The sequence below is a fragment of the Sapajus apella genome, unplaced genomic scaffold, assembly GCF_009761245.1.
Source record: "Sapajus apella isolate SASKATOON/1434 unplaced genomic scaffold, GSC_monkey_1.0 scaffold17, whole genome shotgun sequence".
Lineage (NCBI taxonomy): Eukaryota > Metazoa > Chordata > Mammalia > Primates > Cebidae > Sapajus > Sapajus apella.
In genome coordinates this window covers 2,314,748-2,337,112 of record NW_022436957.1, presented here as the reverse complement: position 1 = coordinate 2,337,112, position 22,365 = coordinate 2,314,748, and the positions used below count along the sequence as shown (strand labels likewise).

Below are 22,365 nucleotides of genomic sequence, written 5' to 3'. Positions count from 1 at the left end.
AATAGCATTATAAGAGTTGAGAATGATTTCTTCACCCACGTGCTCTCTTTTAAACCTTTCAGAGTGGAGACTATTCCATTCTGCTATACAAAAGCAGCCATAGATGCGGTGTTCCAATAAAATTTTATTTACAAAACAGATGGTCAGTTGGATTTGGTCATGGATCATAATTTATCAACCCCTTTTTAAAGGATGGAAAGTAAATTGTTCAGTCATACCTTAATTGGCTTGCTAAACAAGATTTTGAGCACATACTAGGTATTCTTATTCTAGTGTAGGGAACGTGTTCTTGTTCACTGGTTCACTTCACATGGTTAAGACTGTTGGTGGTAGATTTGTGTCTAGTCTGTGATTCACTTAACACACGTCATAACCACTTTTCTTTACCATTAAAATACTTCATCGATATCATCTCAATGTAGTGATTTTGCATCCCCTGGAGAACATAGGTCAGCTACTTTGCCTCAAGATGGGACAAAGTTTGAAGTGCAAGTTGAAATACAACTCCAGGTGGAACCATGTCCACTCTAGCTCTCCACTCTCCTGTCCCTCGCTTGTTGTACTGCCCTTCTCCTGAGAGGTCCCTTTCAGAAAATCATGTCCATTGATGGTTTCCTGGATAAAGAAAATGTGGTACATATACACAATAGAAAACTACGCAGCCACTCTTCCTGTCTGTGCCAGGGTGGAGCATGGTCCATGCCAAGCGACAGAGATGCTCAGATTGTGCTCTCAGGATGACCAAGTGGGAGACAGCAGCACCAGTGGTGGCAGAGACCCCTGACATCAAGCTCTTTGAGAAGTGGAGCACCAGTGATGTGCAAATCAACGACATTTCCCCACAAGATTACATTGCAGTGAAGGAGAAGTATGCCAAGCACCTGCCTCACAGTGCAGGGTAGTATGCCACCAAACACTTCCACAAAGCTCAGTGCCCCATTGAGGAGTGCCTCACTAATTCCATGATGATTCACGGCCGCAATAACTGCAAGAAGCTCATGGCTGTGCGCATCGTCAAACATGCCTTCGAGATCATCCCACTGCTCACAGGCGAGAACCCTCTGCAGGTCCTGGTGAACGCCATCATCAACAGTGGTCCACATGCATTGGGCGAACCGGGACTCTGAGATGACAGGCTGCAGACATGTCCCCACTGCACCGTGTGAATCATGCCATCTGGCTGCTGTGCACAGGTGCTCTTGAGGCTTCCTTCTGGAACATCAAGACCATTGCTGAGTGTCTGGCAGATGAGCTCATCAATGTCACCAAGAGCTCCTCCAACTCCTATGCCATCAAGAAGGACGAGCTGGAGCATGTGGCCAAGTCCAACCGCTGATTTCCCTGGCTGCTGCCAAATAAACCTGTCTACCCTTTGGGGAAGCCCTGCCCCTTTCCCCAAAATAAAACTACACAGCCATAAAAAATGAAATCAGGCCTTTAACCATAACATGAATGAAGCTGGAAGCCATTGTCCTAAGTCCCACTAAGGAACAGAAAACCAAATACTGTATGTTCTTACTTATAAGTGGGAGCTAAACAATGGACACACGTGGACATAAAAATGGAGATAATAAACACCAAAGACTCCAAAATGGAAGGGGGAGGGGCAGGAAGTTTGAAAAATTACCTATTGTGTACACTGTTCGCCATTTGGGTAATGGGTATGCTAGAAGCTGAATCCCTACCAGTATGCAATATACTCATATAATAAGTAGATGTACCCCCTAAATCTAAAAAATAAATTACTATAATAAAATCTGGTTCATATGATTATTTTCAAAATTAAATTAATTCAAGTGAGGTGTTCAGCATTATGTCTAGCACATACAAAGGCTTCAATAAATGTTATTATTATTGTTTTTACTAAAAAAATTGAATACACAAGAACTCTTCTCCAGGCTCTTCTAGAAAACTTGACCTAAGACACTAGGTATATACATTTTTAAAAATCAATTTAAATCTTGGTTTTATGATCCTAATTTTACAAAATATTAGTTATAAAATTCTTTCTTGTTTTTAATTCTCATCATCTGATATAATTTGAAAATGAGCTAGAAAGAAAAATCTTTATGATTTCCTAAGAAAAATCTAACAAGTTGCCATAAAAGCTTATTGACCTAGTCTCCAGCTTTTGGTATGAGAAAAATCTGTTTACTGAGACAGATAATGGCTCTGTCTCCTGCATATTCAACATCATCTGACAGTGCATTAGTAAACTGCAGGCTTTATTGTTGGGAAAAACAAACTCAAAAGATTAAAATAAATATAATAGCCAGAGACCAACTTAATTTAAAAGTACCCCATGGGAGAAACATAAAAGTGAAATGTTTAGTTCTTGATCTTCAGTACAGAATACAAAAATGTTAAAAGCATGGGAAGGAAAAAAAACAGTTTCACATTTTAAAAAACGATGTCTACCTAATGTATTCAAGACAGAATGAGATATACCTTCAGAAGCCATTGCTCCCAACTCCAAATATTAACTTTTTTTTAAATTTTGAGACAGAGTCTCATTCTTTTGCTCAGGCTAGAGTGCAATGATATGATCTCGGCTCACTGCAACCTCTGCTTCCTGGGTTCAAGTGATTCTTGTGCCTCAACCTCCCCAGTGGCTGGGATTACAGGTATGTGCCACCGTGCCCAGTGAATTTTTGTATTTTTAGTAGAGACAGAATTTCACCCTGTTGGCCAGGCTGGTCTCGAACTCATGACCTTAAGTGGTCTGCCCGCCTTGGTCTACCAAACTGCTGGGATTACAGGCATGAGCTACTGTGCCTGGACCAAATATTAGCTTTTTAAAGTTATTATAACCCCCTGTCTTACTAAGTTAACTATGCTCACTAGGTTTTTGTTGGTGGTATTTCTTTTAATGTCTTCAAATAGAAATTTATTTATCCAAGCAAATAACTTTGATAAATAATTTTTTCACTAAGCTTTTAAACAAAATGAAAGCATCATTTAGCATGGTGACATTTATCTTAAGGGGTTTTTAACTCACCTGAAACCATACCTGACCCTCATAGAAGATCTATTCAATGCAGTGGGGGTCATTGTAACGTCCATCCGCATTGATGTTGTATTAGTCTATTTTCAGACTGCTGATAAAGACATACCTGAGACTGGGCAATTTACAAAAGAAAGAGATTTAATGGAATTACAGTTCCACGTGGCTGGGTAGGCCTCACCATCATGGCAGAAGGCAGAAGGTACGTCTTACGACACGTCAAGCAAGAGAGAATGTACCAGCAAGGGAAATGCCAGATGCTTAAAAAGCATCGTATCTTGTGAGAACTCACTATCAGGAGAACAGTATGGAGGAAACAGCCTCCAATAATTCAGTTATCTCCACCTGGCGCCACCCTTGACATGTAGGGATTATTACAATTCGAGATAAGATGTGGCTGGGGACACAGAGCCAAACCATATCAGATACGTTATTGTCAGGGTTCATTTAAGGGCTGCATTTCTTAAGAAGTTCCTTTGGCTGCTAGTCCCAAAAATGCAGTGCTAACATACCTTGCCAAAATTCACAGAAAAATTGCCCTTAGGTGTATCTATGCTGCTAACTTTTGGTTTTGCTTGGTTTTCTTTTTGTAGTGATCATCTTTTCTCTTATTCGGCATAACCCTGATTTCAACCCTGCGTACTGTCAGTAGTTTTGAAATGAAATAATTCCATGGCTACCTATGGGAGCAATTTTGTTCTCAAGACGATATTTAGCAGAATTTAGAAACCGTTTTTGGTGGTTGCAGCCTGGGGAGATGATAAATTCTACTGGAATCTAGTGGTAGAGTTCGCTAGAGAAGCTGAAAAATATTCTATGGTAAACAGGACTGTGCCTTCTCAAGAATGATCCACACCCAATGTCACTGGTACTGGAGTTAAGTGTAAAGCATTTGAGATATTTGTTTGCAAGTCAATATTTTCTTTAAATTAGTCAAAGTCATCAGTTATCACTCATTAACCGCCTTGCAGGAAAAACTGAATTAGTGCTTTAAACCAGTTATTCTTGGGCATTTGGGGCACAAGGCTGAGAAAGGTTTAGAACCCTAAGAACAGGTGCAGAAATTGGTTGACAGTATCTTCTTGAATGTCCTCTGATCCTCTATTGCATTCCCATCAAACACTTACAGCCCCCTAAGGAAATCCCCTCCTCAGAAATACCAAACGTATCGTCCTTAATGAATGTGGTCTAGAAATTAACACCAAAAAGAAAGATGCTGTCTCGAATCTTTTTATACGGGTATTCACGTAGAAGAGTGTAGAACGCTAAGAATATGCGTGGAAAGATCAACAGCAGGTGCCAGACTGCAAACCAGCCAAGCCTGGGTGCCCTGGAGCCAGAATCCTGCATGGCTCAACGACTAGGTTTTTGGAAGCTCTTAAATGGGAAATCATTTCTTACCAGTAAAAGTGAAACAAGTAGCAAGTAGAGAATAATGGGGGTTCTACCTAAGACACAATTCCTTTGAAGCATAGCTCTGCTTCAGGCTGACATCTTGTATAGGGTATAGGCCCTGACTTTTCTGGCAATTGAAGTAACTTTCCATCAGCTTCCTTATTTGTTAATTTAGTTTTGATTCCACCTGTTTTTCTCTCCTTTGGATGTAATCACCTTAATATTGAATCTAGATTGAGGACTCAACTTTTTGGTTGCATTAATCAAAAGTTTTTATGCAAATTAGTGTAAAACACAATTATGCATGCACTCCAATCCAGGGTTTCTTAGATCGCCTATTGGATGGCCATCTTCAAAAGTCATTAGTGTTAAGCTCAGTCTTTAAACTTGGGCATTTAAGAAATACAATTATACTTTTTAAACTCTAATTTTCTAGTTAAAGTAAAATGAAGAAAATATCATCTCAGTTTATTTAGCAAACCAACTACTACGCACAGTTTTTACTGGGGTGCTTGTAAAATGCAGAGGCTTCCGCAGAGAGGTGGCGGTACCTTCTGGTCTTTAGCTTCTGTGGCAGTAAATTTGGACTTTCAATTTGGTCCACATAAGGAGGTGAGATTTGCTTTGTCCTACTGTGGATTCCAGTTCTGATCCATGTTGAATGAGAGGCCACTGGCAGCCCTCTTCACCTAGGCAGACCATGCAGCCAAACCTCTCCAGGGACATGTCATCTCCCTAGGTCTTTGTTCCCAGAATCAGAGAGCGGGACCAAGTTCTTCTGTGGTATTGAATGTCCTCTGACTTTCTACCCATTTCCTGCTGTACACTTTTAGTTCCCTGAGGAAATTCCTTCCACAGAAATACCAAGCATATTGTCATCAATGGGTTTGATCTTCTTGGAATTAAAGCCAACAAGACAGGTGCTCCCTTGAATCTATTACGTGGCTGGTCCCCTAAAGCCAAAGTTTCTATTTGAAAATTCGGTGAGAGAAAGAGGTAGGTTAGTCAATACTTCAAAAATAAAATCTTGGCACAAAAGCATACAATCTCAGGATAGTTTCTTTAGCCTTTTGCAGATTTTTTTTTTTTTATAGAAGCATCTTACTGAGACATTGGTTTTTCTGGCTTCATGGCTGTGTTTTGGGAAATACGAACTTCACTCCACAGCACTATTCTAGTTGGGACACGGTATTACAAAATATCTATTCTTTAATACATGTATAACTCCTCCCCACCGGCTTTTTACAACAAACATAAACACTTATCTGAGGCCAAATTTTTCCCTAAAGGAGAAAAGCTTTTCAACCCTGTTGTTTCCTGTGGATGCTCTGATCTGTTCAAAGAAAGTTTGGTTGGATTTACTGTAATGCATGAATTATCTCTCTTTTGCCTCTGTGTAGCTCTATATTTAGTAGACTGCTATAAGGCTGTCGGTATTTCCACAATCCTTTCATTCTCCTCATTTGTATGATTTCAAGTGCCAACGACTTCTTGGCATGGGGAGAGCTGTAAATCTCATAAGAATCAATGCTGGTGGGTGTACACTCCCAGATTTGAAACCTAGTAGCTTTCCCACATGTACGCTTCTGTGCTCTGCCAATTTCATTTATTTTTTTTTCAGATTTTGTATTGGGACACCCAATGCAGGACCTCACATTTATAACTGTACTTGAGTTACAATATGGATTATGGACGTTTCCTAGATTTTCATTTTTTTCAGAGAGTTTTTTATTTTTCTTTTTTCTTTTTTTTTTTTTTAGAAATGGGGTTTCTCCATGTTGGCTAGGCTGGTTTTGAACTCCTGACCTCGGGTGATCTGCCCACCTCGGCCTCCCAAAGGGCTGGGATTACAGGCGTGAGCCACCGCACCTGGCCAAGAGAGTTTTTTAAAAGTATATATTTAGGGGGTACATGTGCAGTTCTGTCACATAGATATCTTGCACAGTAATGAAGTGTAGCCATCAATTGAATAGTGTGCTTTATACCCATTAATTTATCAATCCCTTCATAAGCCTGCAATTTCTATTATTCCACTCTCTTTGTCCATGTGTATGTTATTTAGCTCCCACTTGTGAGTGAGAATATGCAGTATTTAATTTTCCTTTCTGAGTTACTTTACTTAAGGTAATGGCCTCCAGTTCCATCCATGTTGCTGCAAAAGATATGATTTTCTTCTTTTTATGGGTGTGTAATATTCCACAGTGTATTATACCACATTTTCTTTATCCAGCCCATCACTGATGGGAACCCGGGTTGGTTTTATACCTTTGCTATTGTGAATCATGCTGCAATAAAAGTAGAACTGCGGGTGTTTTGTTTTGTTTTTTTGTTTTTGTTTTTGTTTTTGTTTTGAGACAGAGTCTCCCTCTGTTGCCAGGCCAGGCTGAGTGCAGTGGTACAATCTCAGCTCACTGCAACCTCCTTCTCCTGGGTTCAAGCAATTCTCCTGCCTCAGTCCCCTGAGTAGCTGGGACTACAGGTGCACACCACAACGCTCAGCTAATTTTTGTATTTTTAGCAGAGACAGGGTTTCACCATGTTGGCCAGAATGGTTTCGGTCTCCTGACCTTGTGATCTGCCCACCTTGGCCTCCCAAAGTGCTGGGATTACAAGTATGTGCCACTGTGCCCAGTTACAAGTATCTTTTTTATACAACAATTTCTTTTCATTTGGGTAGATACCCAGTAGTGGCATTGTTAAATCAGTGGTAGTTCTATTTTTAGTTCTTTAAGAAATCTCCACAGTTTTTCACGGAGGTTCTACTAATTTACATTCCCACCAACAGTGTATAGGCATTCCCTTTTCTCCACATCCTTACCAACATCTGCTGTTTTCTGAGTTTTTACTTATAGCCATTCTGACTGGCAAAAATGGTATCTCATTGCGGTTTTGACTTGGGCCACAATGATCATGATTATGGCCTCTGATGATTTGAGAAAATGAGGATTTTTCATAGACTGATTGGCATTTGTATGTCTTCTTTAGAAAAATGTCTACTCATGCCTTTTGCCCACTTTTTCATGGGGTAATTTGTTTATTTGTTGTTATTGAATTGTTTTAGTTGGCTTTATGAACAGGCTTTGACTATGTGGTTTGACTTCAGTAAATGGTGCCCAGAGTTGCTTTATATTCAACACCAAATTTGGGGGGGAACTAGTCAACCAGGTTCATTTCCTCCCAACTCCACATTCAATGACATCACGCTAATCACTTGAAATCAATCTCCTTGGGAGTATTTACACCCTAGAAATCGACAAACATTGCAAATCAAAGGTCCACCCCAACTCCTCTGGAGAGACATCACTGAGCATTTACTAGCCCTCTACTGTCTACGTTTCTGACACAGCAAGAGTGATTAAGAATAAGGCTGAAAGTAAAAATAGCCTATGTGGAAGTACAAAAGGACCGAGATGCTGCTGAAGACGCAAACAGTAGAAATCCTCACTGCCAATGTGTAAAATTAGCAAGATGGAAAAGTGTAAAAATATACCAAGTCCCAAAGAGAATACATCAATCACTACAGAAGAGAGAGAAGAGGTATTCAAGACACACCCAAGGGAAGACTTAAAGGCAAAAAACTTTACCTATCCCTGATCAGATCTGGTGCAAAGTTATCTTTCAATGACCCCAGTTTTCCTGAAGTCTCGAATGTCAACATCATGGCATAGATTTGTATAAGTAGTTTCACTTCTCTTTCATGCATGCAAAATCAGTTATTTTGAATTATACTAACAAGGTAGTATGTGGTTTGTATGTGTTATTCCTATATTTAATACATATAGAAGGCTTGTACTGAAGTGGAAATATCTGCTATCATCTAGAACTAATTCTTCTTTCCAAATTGCTTTAAACAGTTATCTTTCTTGTATTCACTACTATCTTTCTGCATATTTAGACTGTCAATTGTTCTACAACCAAGTCTGCCTTATTTCTTTAGATCTGCTTTATATTCTGTTTTCCCCACCTATTCTACCTGTAAATACTTCCTAAGATTACTCTAATTCTAGTTTATGTCAATACTTCAAAGTATTTTACATACACCCATTACTGTTAGGTACATTTTAGGTGATAACCAAGTCAATATTAAGCCAGCTATATCTACATTATAATAAAAATCACTGAACCTAGGGCAAGTACTTCAAGGCAAAATTTTCTGATTTTTTCCCAAAACTAGTATCCAAGAAAGTGGGAATGAGTAGTGAATTCTAAAGAAAATTGATCAATTTCCTCGCATTGGGTTAGAACATGTTCTTTTAGTTCACACAAGTGCCCATCAATGATAGACTGGACAGGGAAAATGTGGCACATATACACCATGGAATATTATGCAGCCATCAAAAACGATGAGTTTGTGTCCTTTGTAGGGACATGGATGAACCTGGAAACCATCATTCTCAGCAAACTGACAGAAGAGCAGAAGATCAAACACCGCATGTTCTCACTCATAGGCGGGTGTTGAACAATGAGAACACATGGACACAGGGAGGGAAGCAGTACACGCTGGGGTCAGTTAGGGGGAAATAGGGGAGGGATGGTGGGGGGTGGGGAGTTGGGGAGATATAACAAGGGGAGAGATGCCAGATGTAGGTGATGGGGAGGAAGGCAGCAAATCACACTGCCACGTGTGTACCCCAAAACCTAAAATGCAATAAAATAAACAAATGGAAAAAAAATAAAATTAAATAAAATACAATTAAAAAAAAAGAAAATTGAAGTCTCATGAAGGAATGTCTTGAGGTGCTAATTTATAGCATTTGACAAGTTCTGTGGTATAAATACCCCTATGATGTCTGATTCCAAACTACAAAATGTCGTTACTGAATTTGGAGATGACCTTAGTTGGCTTCTATGAACCAGTACAAGCTAGCTTCAGCCAAGCATCCTTACAGAAGGGGAAAATAAGAAAAGATGAAAGTTTATAAGATTAGAGAAAATGAAAAGTTAACAAAGGTTCTGCATGTGGGGAGGTATATTGGTTTTCTTTTGCTTCTATAAAAATTATTGCAAACATAGTGACTTAAAATAAGACAGACATATTCCCTTATAGTATTGGAGGCCGGAAGTCCTAAAATCAAACTGTTGGCATGTGGCTGATATCTTTTCTTTTTTAATTTCCATTTTTATTTTAGATTAAGGGAATACATGTGCAGATTTGTTAGTAGGGCATGTTGTGTGATGCTGAGGTTTGGGCTTCTGATGATTCCATTGCTCAGGTAGTGAATATCGTACACAACAGGAAGTTTTTCAATGCTTGCCTCCTCTTCCTCCCTCCTTTCAAAATCCCAGTGTCCATTGTCCCAATCTTAATGTACATGTGTATCTATTGTCTAGCTCCCATTTATAAATGAGAATATGTGTATTAGTCCATTTGCATGTTGCTATAAAGAAATACCTGACACTAGGTAATTTATAAGGAAAAAGAGGTTTAATGGATTCACAGTTCCACATGGCTTGGAGGTCTCACAATCATGGTAGAAGGTGAAGGAAGACCAAAGGCACATCTTACATGGCAGCAGGCAAGAGAGCATGTGCAGGGCAACTTCCCTTTATAAAACGATCAAATCTAGTGAGATTTATTCACTGTCATGAGAACAGCACAAGAAAAACCCCACCCCACAATTCAGTTACCTCCCACCAAGTCTCTCCCATGATATGGGGGGAAGGAGTGGGGGGGTTATGGGAGCTACAATTCAGGATGAGATTTGGTTGGAGACACAGTGAAACCATATCAATGTGGTATTTGTTTTTCTGTTTCTGAATTAGTTCACTTAGCAATATGGCCTTCGGCTACATCCATGTTGCTGCAAAGGACATAATTTTGTTATTTTATATGGCTGCATACTATTTCATGATGTATATGTACCGTATTTTATTTATGCAGTCCATCATTGATGGGCACCTAGGTTGATTCCATGTCTTTGCTATTATGAATAGTGCTATGCTGAACATGTAAGTGCATGTGTCTTTTTGGTAGAATGATTTATTTATTTTCCTTTGGGTAGATACCTGGTAATGGGTTTGCTGGGTCGAATGGTAGTTCTGATTTAAGTTATTGGAGAAGTCTTTAAACTGCTGGCTGAACTAATTTGCATTCCCACCAGCAGGCTGATTTCTTATGGGGGCTCTAGGAAACAGTCAGCTCTTTGCCTTCTCCATCTTCTGGAAGGTGTTCACATCCCTTAGCTCATGGCCTGTGTCACTCCAGCATCTGCTGTTGTTGTTGTCTCATCCTTTTCTCTGACTCTGACCCCACTGCATCCATTTCATAACAACCCACCTGCATAATCCAGGACAGTCTCCCTGTCTCAATATCCTTAACTTAATCACATCTGGAAAGTCCATTTTGCCATGCATGCTCACATAACTACAGGTTTGGGGGATTAGGACATGGAGACCTTTAGGGGCTATTATTCAGCCTACCCAAGAGGGAATCCTAAGGTAAGATATACTGTGTTCTCCTCACCTTTCCTTAGCAAGGAGGGGACCAACTTTGGTTGGTAAATCACCGACTGTGATTTACAAAGTTTTAGAATCTGCACTCTGATACCCTTCTGATACCCTCTCCAAGTAGGCTCTTTCTCAGGGCTCTATCATTTGTGCAAATTAATTATTTTTTCTCTTTGTTAATTTGTTTGCTTTTTGGAGACAGGGTCTTGGTCTGTTGCTGATGCTGGAGTGAAATGGCATAATCTCAGCTCACTGCAACCTCCACCTCCTAGGTTCAAGCAATTCTTGTGCCTCAGCCTCCTCAGTAGCTGGGATTACAGGTACCTATCACCACACCCAGCTAATTTTTGTATTTTAAGTAGATACAGGATTTCATCATGTTGCCTAAACTGATCTCAAACTTCTGAGCTCAGGCAATCAGCCCACCTTGGCCTCCCAAAGTGCTAGGATTGCAGGTGTGAGCCACTGCACCCGGCCAAGTTAATTGTGTTTTAAAGACTGGTGTTTAGCAATCAACAACTCAAAATAACTTTCTACTTCAAACATGCATTTTCTAGATGGGAAACAAGTTACGACCTACATTTCAACTGATTGAAGCACTCTCAGTTGGGCGCAGTGGCTCACTCCTGTAATCCCAGCACTTTGGGAGGCCGAGGTGGACAGACCACCTGAGGTCCGAAGTTCGAGACCAGTCTGACCAACATGGAGAAACTCTGTCTCTACTAAAAATACAAAAATTAGCTGGACGTGGTGGTGCATACCTGGAATCCCAGCTACTCGGGAGGCTGAGGCAGGAGAATAATTCTAACCTGGGAGGAGGAGGTTGTGGTGAGCTGAGATCACGCCATTGCACTCTAGTCTGGGCAACAAAAGCGAAACTCTGTCAATAAAAAAAAAAAAAAAAAAAAAACACTCAAAACACTCTCATTGGTGAGTGTGTAAAATAAATTTCTTTGAAGATACTGGTTAAAAGATATGCATTTATGCAAGGTCTGGTCTGGCAAGGTAGATGTTTAAATAGAAGGGCAGATAAGTGGAACCACTTCTAAGTTTATTAAGCCTAATATATATATATATGTATGTATGTATACATATATATGCACATGCACACACACACACACACACACATATATATATATATATTTTTTTAAGTCTTATTGTCATAGTTCCATGACAGGTCTACCAAAGTATTAAATAGCTGGCTTCTGTGTTTCAGGCATAATTTTATTTGGGGAATGAAGATCTTGTTGAACTTGAACTAACCATGATAAACGGAAAAAGCTGGCAATGTTTCCTCACTTCTGTGGTCCTATAGTTCTCTCCATGGCCAGAAGTCTTTCTAAGGAATATTTTTTTGGGGGAGGGGAGAGTTTGTCTTGGGATGAAGTTTTCCGAATAGAAAAGGGAGGAGTGATGTTACAACATCACTTCTCCCATTCTAAGATGGAACAATTCTGTAGTGGGTGAAAGCATGTCCCAGACACAGTATGGAGGAGAAGGGGAATTTTTTTTGTATGGAAAGGGAAAATAAAAACAACAAATAATTTTGTAATGAGGTTTAAATCTAATGAATGCAGGAAAATGTTTACATTATGAGAAAACAAAGAAAGGGGGCTAAGAAGGAGATAAGAGATGGAGAGGAGATGCTCAGAGTGCAGAGTTAGGGATGGATTAATGAGGGCCCAAGGAAATGTGAGCCATGTCCTGGATCATGTGAGGCACACGTCACCTGTCTAGGCAAAGTCCACAGTAACCTAGCTAAAGAGAAACTCAACTCTTTTCATGTCTTTGCTCTTATATTCATTTATTTTTTTCAATTTATTTTTAAAAGATAGCGTCTCACTGTATCGATCGTAACTCACTGGCGCCTCGAATACCTGGGCTCAAGCAATCCTCCAACCTTAATCTCCCATGTAGCTGGGACTAATTTTTTTAGATACATTTGTGCAGATGAGGTCCCACTGTGTTGCCCAGGCTGTTCCACAACTCCTGAACTCATGCGATTCTCTTGCCTCAGCCTCCCAATGTGCCGAGATTACAGATGTGAGCCACCACACCCAGCCTAAATTTGTTGATGTGGGCAATTTACAATGGCATAATCCAATGGAAATATGTGCAAACCGCATGTATCACCTTGAATTGTCTAGTAGCATGCATTAAAACAATGATAATGATAGGAGAAACGGACTTGATTAACATATTTTCCTTAACTCAGTAAAATTGACCCTTGAACAACACAGGTTTGAATCCTGTGGGTTCACTTATATGCAGATTTTATTCCTCCTCTGTTACCCTTGAGACAGCAAGACCAGCCTCTCCTCTTCCTCCTCCTCCTCAGCCTACTCAGTGTGAAGACAATGAGGATAAAGACCTTTATGGTGATCACTTCCACTTAACGAATAGCAAATATATTTTCTCTTCTTTATGATTTTCTTGACAACATTTTTTCTCTAGCTTACTTTATTGTTAGAATACTGTATATAATACATATAACATACAAAGTATGTGTTAATCCACTATTTATGTTATTAGTAAGGCTAACAGTAGGATATTTAGTTGTTAAGTTTTGCGGGAGTCCAAAGCTATATGCACATTCTCAGTGGTGCAGAGGCGGGCACCCTAAACCCCATGCTGTTTAACTTTATATCTACAATATTATTATTTCAACATAGGTAATCAATTTTTTAAAATATCAGGGAAATATTTTACCTATTAACATATTTTGAAATAAGATGTGTATGTGCTGCTTGCAATCCATCTGTGTTTAGACTTGCCGCATTTGAAGCAACCAATGACCACCTGTGTTGACTAGCCACCATATTGAACAGCAGGTCTAGAATAAATGTGCTCCCCTGGCTTGGGTATATAATGTTTTGATGTGCTTTCTCTTTCAAATCAAAGCCACAGTCAGCCACAGAAGGATGTTGGGGGTACCAGGATCATGCTTCTCACACCACTTTATTTTACCTGCTATTATTATTATTATTTGTTATTTGTTTTTCTCAAAACTCTTGGTGGGCAAAGTCAGGTTCTCCTTGTATCCATCAACCTAAGTTTTCTCCCAACTCTTAGCTTCCCTCCTTATGGTGAGATATTCCCAAATTCTCTCTTTCTGGCCAGTCTGTTTTCTCATTATTCTCTTTGCTTCAGCTGCTTCTGTGAGTTCCGTGCACTGACAGAGATGAAACAAACAGGAAAACGACTCACAGTCAACTTGAGAGTGGGAAGTTACTAAGATATGGGAACTTTCCCCATAAAACAGGCTGGCTTCTCTTTCTCCATAAAAGCAAGAAAGACAGCACCAACAAGTGATTCAGAATATGGGAAGTCAGATAGCAAAAGTGGTCTCAAAGTGGCTTCGCCTTGTCAGCAATTGCCTCCCAGAGGGACTGCAGTCTTTGCAGCTGAGAAGCCAGCACCCAGTCTCTTGCAAATATATACAGAGTATGCTTCCTGAACATAATCACAGGCATTTATTTTGCACTGGGAAGCTGGATATAGGTAAATAAATGAAGACGGTCCTCACGCTGAATGGACACAAGAAGGAACTACTTTTATAACTTTGGGTTATAATTTAGCTGTAGCCAATATTTGCTCATTCTCCTCCCCTTCTTCCTCCTCTTCCACCTCTTCCTTTTTCGTGCCTACCTCTTTCTCCTCCTCATGTAATAGATTTTAAAATATCTCAGTGAACTTGTAATTTGCTTACATAATAATTGTGTTAAACACAGCATCTCTTCCCTTTTTCAAAAGCCATTTGAATTCCTTTTTTCTGTCTTGTTTTTTTTTTCCCTAAGAAAAGGTCTTACTCTGTCACTCAGACTGGAATGCAGTAGTGCCATCATAGCTCACTGCAGCCTCATTCTCCTGGGGTCAAGTGATCCTCTCACCTCAGCCTTCTGAGTAGCTGGGACTGCAGGTATGGGCCACCATGCCCAGCTAATTTTTGTATTTTTTTGTAGAGATGGGGTTTCTCTGTGTTGCCCAGGCTGGTCTGGAATGCCTGGGCTCAAGCAATCCACCCACTTCGGCCTCCCAAAATGCTGGACTTACAGGCTTGAGCCACTGTGCCTGGCCGAATTCCTTTTTTTCTAGGAACTTTCCATGCATATCCTTTGCCCATTTGCTATCTATCGCTTGTTGATCTTTTAGTAATCACTTCCTAGGAGCTGCTCCTAGAGGAATGAGTTCAGTCCTTCACTTGCGATATGAATTGCAATGTTTCTCCTGGTTTGCCATTTGAGAATTCAGAAGGGAATATAAAATAATATATAAAAACAAATGGTTGGGGGCTGTGGTTCATGCCTGTAATCCCAGCACTTTGGGAGGCCAAGGCAGGCAGATCATGATATCAGGAGTTCAAGATCAGCCTGACCAACATAGTTAAACCGTGTCTCCACCAAAAATACAAAAAATTAACCAGGTGTGGTGGTGTGTGCCTGTAATCCCAGTTACTCAGGAGGCTGAGGCAAGAGAATTGCTTGAACCCAGAGGCAGAGGTTGCAGTGAACCAAGATCACGCCACTGCACTACAGCCTGGTGCCTGGTGACAGAGTGAGACTCTGTCTCAAAATATATATATATATACCATAAATGGAGAATATTAAAGCAAACTTGGGGTTATCCCTTTCCTAGATTTGTTGTTTTATGAGTTAGTAAGAGAAAATTAACTGCACCTAGACTAGCCACCCAAAAATAAAACTAGTATTTCATCTTTCTATTGAAAACACCAAATGAAAACATGAGCCCTGTTCTGTCTATTAAGGTAACCAACAGCTTCTTGTGGCCACTTAAATTTGTTTTGTTTGGTTAAATTTAAAAGCTGGTTACTTTTTGATATGGTTTATCTATGTTCCCATCCAAATCTCATCTTGAATTGTAGTTCCAATAATCCTTATATGTTGTGGGAGAGGCCCAGCAGGAGGTAATTGAATCATGGGGGCGATTTCCTCCATGCTATTCTTGTGATAGTAAATTTTCACATGATCTGATGGTTTTATAAGGGGTTCCCCTTCACTGAGCTCTCATTTTTCTCCTTGCTGCTGCCACATGAAGAAGGACGTATTTGCTTCCCCTTCCACCACGATCGTAAGTTTCCTGAGGCCTCCCCAGCCTTGCGGAACTGAGTCAATTAAACCTCTTTCATTTATAAATTACCCAGTCTTGGATATTTCTTCATAGCAGTGTGAGAATGAACGAATACACTTGCTTACATCTGCCACAATAAAATCGCTCAATAGCCATATATGGCTAGCTGCTACCATATTGGGCAACACTGATTTCTGAGTGTAGAATATCCCATTGGAAAGCACTGACCATTTGCTGACTCAGCAAACTTTTCTTGAACTGTATGCCAAGCGCTTCTGTAGTTGTGGATACAAATGAGAACAAAACAGAGAGAAATCCTTGCCCCGAAGCCACTTATATTCTGGTGAGATCTACAAAAAACCAGGAGGTTGTCAAGTCTTGTTGCTTAGTGTTTCTACCTCTCACATTCAGTACAGAGCTGATTTATATTATGGTAGGTTTGATAACGAACAGTGAGCCCTGAGCACAAGAAAAGGAACCAATACTCACCTTTATAATCCCTGAGCATGATACGACACCTAGACTAAAAGCCATTGCGGTTCTTGCCTTTACTTTCAGTGGCAAAAATCGCAATGACTTTTGGAGCAACCTAATAAAAGCATATGTGTTTGATAGGTAAATAAATTCATCTTTATGAATCATCTCCTCCTCCGTTTTGTTTATAGGGAAACACAATTATAGAGCTTAAGAGATAAAATATCCAATTATCCATTCTCTTCATCAGACACTGTCTCTAGAGAATGATAGAAGACCCAGGATAGATTTCAGAGCAAGTCACTCTACAAAGAGAAATGTCTGTATCTTAAATATCTGAGTAATGATCATGTTTATCATTGAAAAGATTGCTCCATCTATTTATTTTACAAAACCTTTTGGGAGAACATATAATACATGCAAGCTTCCTTTTTCCTTTAAGACCAGTTCTTTTGATGTGTGTGATGTGTGTTTACAAGGTAAGATTTCCCAGTTCATTGCCTGAGTTTCTCGGGAGAGAAAGCCAAGAGATAAAAGATGCACAGACAGTGAATTGTAATAATACACCATGGTCTTCACATTGAATGTGAGGTTATGACACCTTCTTTTAATTCAAATTAGTATATAATGATTTAAATACATACAATTATATGTGTTTAGGCAAAGTGATAGTTTTCTTTTTAAATTGAATTCAGCTCATCCAAGCACTTGCAAAGTGTTTATTTTCAATACCTGTGATTATCTGAATTTCATTTTGTGTGTATGTGGACATAAAAGCAAGTCCTATACAATTTCCCAGAATACCATATTACCCTGCTGATTGATAAAATCACAAACCACAGGTATTTGAGAGGAAACATGTATTTCTCACATTAAAGGCTGATATTTAGATCAATATCGAAGTTTTGTAAGTGTCATGAAAAGTTGTAGAAAATGTGTGAACTCGCAGCAAATAACATAGGGTCTGTTAGTTATTTATGTAATTAAATGGATTGTATGTTTACCATTTTAAAATAATTTAGGCTGTATTATTTTATTTTTGACAATGTAAGCTCTCTATAGAAAGATATTGAACAGATCAAAAAAGCAGAAAGTGCGGTCACCCATGACTCAAGAATTTTTGGGAATGAATGTTAAATATTTCTTGGCTTGTTTGCTTTTAAGTTTGTTTTCTTCAATGTTCATTTCACATAATTAAATATACAATATCTAATATTCTCATTACATAAAATTGAATCTAATAATTGAGATTTCAATGCTTCATATATTTTTTAAAATCCTTTTGCTTATATATGTCTCTTTACCTCTCAGAATCAAAGCCATTGCTTTTGAAAACATTAAAATTAAATTATCTTGGCTGCCCAAACATAGAAAGGGAGTTTAACATCAGACATAAGTCAAATCTAGGAGAAGCAAGGATGATTCACCAAAACACTGAGTATATAAAGACCTCTTCTAATTCCCACATTTTTACACTGGACAAAAACATCTCAGGGACACCTGTGTCACTAAATTGTAAGCTTCACAATGGGCACATTTTCCAAATTCTTCTTAATTCGTACATTGAATGGAACCAATGTTGATGCAGAACACAACTTTCTTATGCATTTTGTTTCTTTAGCATAGAAAACTCCCCATTCATCTGCCACCTCCCATAAAAAAAGAGCCTAATTATTTTATCGATTTTTTCACCCTAATTCTCTCAGAGATGACTACATGTGCTTTTGATGAGTGCAATTTAGATATATTCATGGCTGATCAAAGCCCTGTGACAGGCATTTTGGGAGAGACCCAGGCAAGCACATCTAGCCCCTGCAGTCAAGGAGTTTAAATATAGAAGATAAAACAGAAGATTGCTTTATAATTAAATGATAAATTTAACCCCCTTTCTTTCATCTCAGGGTGGCTTATCTCAATTAATGTGCATACTGTGGCTATTTATCACTCAACAAAGAAGAAAGTTTGATTTTCAATAATGAGTTAAATGTCCATGCTAATTCTATGATGTTCAGAATTGGCCCTAGGCTGATTGTATTGTAGCAAATTAATGACAATATAATATTAATGACTTAAGGCTAACTGATGGAAAAGGTCAGCCTAAATTAGTGAAAAGTGTGAATTTCTATGATGCTCATTGAAAAATTAAATGCTTAAAATATTTGTCCATAGTGCTGAGCATAATGAATAAAATATGTTCATTTATAATTATTGAATCAATTATAGTCAAATCTATAGTTTTCCTTTCTTTTGTTTTAAACTTTCTCAACTGACCTCAGCCAATTTAGCTGCTCATCAGTTCCCAGGTGCCTTGTACCATATCAGGAGACTGCCGATGTAAATCAGCGCCAAAATTTGGCTTTCCAGGGATTGATTTACTATGGAGATCAACCCTACCAACAGAACAAATATTTATTAGCCTACAGACACATTCTGATAACCTCAAGAATAGTCTTCCTACGCCAGATCTTTTCACAAAAGATACCCATCAAGACAGAAAGAATGATATTCCAAAGTCAGTTTTAGACACATTTAAAGTTGCTTTGGGCAAAAGTCTCCCTTGGAAGTGTAGGGGGTGGCGAAGAGGTGGGCTACACAGAACTCACCGGATTATAGAGCATGAACATTGGCCTGAAGCTACTTGGTGCTGGGCTGCCCACATTCTCAAACGCATACCAGTTATGTGTATGAGTTCTTTATGGTCACTGTAACAGAGCATTACACACTTGGTGATTTAAGACAACATAAAATTATTATCAATGTTCTGAAGAAATCCGGCATGGCTCTCAATGCATTAGTATCAAGGTGTCATCAGGGCTTCACTCCTTCTGGAAGTTCTAAGGGAGAAACAGTTTCTTTGTTCTTTCTAGAATCTGGAGACCACCTATATTCCTTGATATATGATCCCAGTTTCCATCTTCACCAAAGCCAGAAATAGCAGGTTTGATGCCATATCACTCTGACCTATTTGTCTTTCTCTTTCACTTTTAAGGATTCTGTGATTCCATTGAGCCCACCTGGATAATCCAAGATGATCTCCCTATTTAAAAAATCTCCCTATTTTAGTTCCACCTGGGACCTGAATAGCAGTTTGTCATGCAAGTGACATATTCACAGTTTCAGGGAATTCATATGTAAACATCTTTGGTGGAGGCATTATTCTGCCTGCCACACTATGTTACCACATATATAATCACTGTCCATGTCATCCACCAAAAAAACAAAAAAAAAAAATCCATTTCTAATATACCATTTGATAAATAAGGAACCTCTATTGTTGATTCCAAAAAGTATATTTGGAATGTACACTTTTGGATATGTTTGGATTTCTGATTAAGGTACTTAAAATGCCAAGGCTCTACACTAGACTGCAAATAAAGTTAATGTTCATATATACGTACACAGGTGCAATTTATAAGAAAGCATTTTAAAACCAATTATCAAACAAACAATATTAGACCATGCGCTCAGTGCAATTTGCACTATGAAGCCAACGGAATTTTGTCACTTCAATTTTGTTTAGCAAATGCTTTCTGAATTAAAAGTGTCCAAAATATAGGCTTAATGGAAATCTCGCCGTAAGAATGGCTTATAGATAGGTTTAGTCCAATCCTCCTATGTCAAAGATGAGAAATGTAAACTAAGAGAGATTAAGTGATCTGTGGAAAGTTAGAGGTGAGACCTAATTCTTCTAGATTAAAATCTAGTACTATTACTAGAAATATAACATGAACCCTCATTTCTGGTAGTGACCCTCAAGTGTCTCCAATTTAGAATTATTACATTTTAAAGTGTCAGAATTTGTCTCTACTTAAAATTGTTTAAATAGAAACAATCAGCCATTTAGGCTGTGGTCTAACTTGAGGTTTTGACTAGTACCTCATTGATTTTATTTTGGAGCTGATAAAATAGAAGGTAAGAATAACGAGTAAGACTTGGCACTCGTGTACAACTAACCCATGTCACTCTCCTGTGAAGAGGTTAAAGGGTGCATTTGGAATTGTGACAGAAAAGACCAAAATACATCGCTTTACTCCATGGGTAGCATTTGCGCATTCCTGGACATGCAATACCATTAATTGTACGAAAACACGAAAAGCATCTCAATATCCATAGCAACCATGTTGTGTTCTATTATGATAAATGTGGATGTCAAATATTGAGCAACTGGGAAAAGGGTAAGTGATTTTAAATGTCTGCTGTTCCTGAAACTGCTTGAAGACATTCTGAAATGATATGACTGTGTGAAAAGTCACAGTCAATACTCATAGTATTGAGATAAGCAAAACATTATATATTTTTCCTATACTCAAACATAAAAAAATGTTGGTGTGTCTTGGCAGATACTCATCTCTGTCAAGGTACTAAGTTAATATAGTTTGGCTATGCCCCACCTAAATCTCATCTTGAATTGTAGTTCCACAATCTGCATTTGTTGTGGGAGGGAACTCGTGGAAGGTAATTAGATTATGGGGTGGTTCCTTCATGCTGTTCTCATGATAGTGAGTTAGTTCTCAAAAGATCTGATGGTTTTTTATAAGGGGCTTCCAGCTTCACTGGGCACTCATTTATCTGTCCTGCCACCATGTGAAAAAAGGACATGTTTGCTTCCCATTCTGCCATGACTGTAAGTTTCCTGAGGCCTCCCCAATGATGTGGAACTGTGAATCAACTAAATCTCTTTCCCTTATTAACCAGTCTCAGGTATTTCTTCATAGCAGTGTGAGAAGGGGCTCATACATGTGTCAAACCTACAGCTTTGTCTGAATGTCCCCAAACTAAGTTTAGGTGTAAAGTCATCAGAGCTTACAAAGCACTTTACATGCTTTTTTAAATTCTATCTTCTAAAAAATCCTAGGCAGAATTCTTCTCATTTTACAGATGAGAAAACTAAGAATCACAAAGGTGACATGCCTGAGTTAGTAGATGCTTGAGCTAGGGGTCTCACTTAGTCTAATGGCTCATTCATTACTGTTTTCTCCTCCAGAATAGCTATTTCCTTCTAGCTGGGATGCACTTGCCCATATTTTTTCTACTTTCTCGTGCATGGTTTACCCAGTGCAGAGAACTTGCAGAACCAGGTGGTCTCTGTCACTCAGAATGTATCTTATCTTTTGGTTGCAGAAGCTTTGTTGGAAGGTCTCTCTATGATTTGGATACTGCCCCCATTGGAACATCAACCTGACTCACTGGTCTTCTAAAAGCACCTAAAATCCATCTTTTATTCTCCAGACAAATGATGCCAAGACAACAGTCTAAATTCAACCAATCGTCCAGATACTCTGATCTTTGTCCCCATTGAAAACCTGCTTTGGAAGATCATCTCAGCAACCCATCTGTTCATTTAACTAACAGATATTTATTCAACAACTGCTGTGTTCAAAATATGCAGATGAATCAACATAAAAGTTTTGTTCATGTCTTCAAGGGTCTTCTAGCGTAATGAGGAAAGCAGTCATTAAAAAAAATTCAATGCAGCTTAATTGAGTTTTATTACTGAGACACTTAAATGAGCTACAGTACCAGGGAAATTCCATACAAATGTCATTTCCCAGGGGATTGATTTGTTTTTGTTCACTGCGGTAGACTTAAATGCGCCTGAGATACAAAGCAAGAGTTCCAGAAAAAGGGAGCTTATGTTTGCTAGAAATAGGAAGACATTCTAGGCGAGAAGAGATGGATTTTGCAAGGCAAAGAGTATTATGGAATAGCATAGAACATAGTTGAACACTTCATACCATGCAGAAATTGAGAAAAAGTGGGTAAGAGAGAGACAGGGAAAGAGAAAGAAAGAGAAGGAGGAGGAGGAGAACAAAGAATAAAAGAGAAGAGGAAAGGCAAGGAGAGGAGAGGAAAGGTAAAAGAGGAGCCAAATAGAGCTGGGAATGATGGGTCATGCCTGCAATTCCAGCACTTTGGGAGACTGAGGCAGGAGGGTTACTTGAGACCAGGAGTTGGTG

At 38.9% G+C, this 22,365-nt stretch overlaps 1 pseudogene; it reads left to right on the top strand.

Annotated features, from left to right (window-relative positions):
• Nucleotides 1-693: 693 nt before the first annotated feature.
• LOC116556527 lies at nt 694-1,384 on the top strand (annotated as a pseudogene).
• The last annotated feature ends 20,981 nt before the right edge of the window (nt 1,385-22,365 follow it).